We start from the raw sequence: 1,453 nt of genomic DNA, 5'->3' as shown, positions 1-1,453 counted from the left end.
ATTTGAAGGAAGCATTTTTATTTTTTCCAATAGACAAATAAAATGTAATAATATCAAATTAACAACTAGTAGTACATAGCATCGTGCCATAGGCAAATTGCTAGAACTTCATGTACCGTAATGAAATAATCGAGAAATTTTAAGTGTTTTCGAATATATTAATATAAATACTATAGATTTCATTATTCGTATGTTATAGAATAGACAAAAAGAGCTTATAAATTGGACGATGACGTTCATATAAGTTTACATTACTTTTCATTTCTTCTGAATTGTTGAAAAAAAATTTGATGACCGATAATTTTTTATGATGAACTTAATACAGTTAATGAACTCAATGAATTATTCAGTATTCTAAAAAAAATTATAGATTTTGAAAAACAAAATGAAGTTTCTGCAGTTTCTAATGTAGCGATGCTCCCGGAAACGTTGACGAAGAATTGTATCCACACAAAATAAACACATACACATACACATACACACACAGCCTATTTTTTAAGATATGCTAAAATGTTCTGAAACCTCTAAAACGTACAGATATTCAAACGTTCTCGTTTTTTATTTTTACGATTACTATAACTTATCCTACGGAAAGTTGAAAATCTTAAAATTTTATTGTATGCCAATACTTTTTTTCTGATTTCACCCATGTTATTTTTTCAAAATCGAAGGAAAATCGTGATATTCGTATATACCGTATAACATGAAACATTCATCAATAATTAATCAATGATTACAATTACCAAAGGTAACATGTAGACTATTTCATTTATAGCCCATCTATTATTTTTTATATTTTTCCAATATATATACAACATATTGTGTCTGATGGCTGTAATTAGTTCATAACTGATGATATAACTAGATGTATCATGTATGTAATTTTCCACCATATTTTTTCAGTAATTTATGTACATTCGCATTATATTAATGTTATAATGGAAGATACCATACTAACAAATAGATTACTAAAAATTCCGTTGACAGTTTTATATTGGTGCGGTTTTGTAACTTTTGAAAATCGAATTTCAATTATTCAACAAAATAAAATCTCATATTCTGCTGGTTACATATTGTATATATGTATCAAAAGAAATATTCACGCTCTTCATATTACACAACGATCGAATTAGCCATATAACGATCAATTTGAGCAATATATTATTTTATATAAGTATTTGCATAAAAGCTTGGATATTTATTAAATACCGCAAACAATTTACAGAATTGTTTACTACAGTAGACAAAGATATACGTTTATTAATTGAAACTTACGGGCAAGAAGAAAATAAAATTTTGGATGACCATATTAAACATAGCAAAATTGTTATGTGGTACTTCATGCAAATACGGTGTCAGCTGCATTATTATGTGGATTATTTTACATATTTTATGTTTTATATCTGAAAATGAGGGGTGACCATTACATTATAACCAAAGTTAATGCATGTAT

The sequence above is a fragment of the Ctenocephalides felis genome, unplaced genomic scaffold (genome assembly GCF_003426905.1).
Source record: "Ctenocephalides felis isolate EL2017-DRISC unplaced genomic scaffold, ASM342690v1 CF-g0.4_SCAFFOLD_03571, whole genome shotgun sequence".
NCBI lineage: Eukaryota > Metazoa > Arthropoda > Insecta > Siphonaptera > Pulicidae > Ctenocephalides > Ctenocephalides felis.
This window is presented reverse-complemented; position numbering follows the sequence as displayed.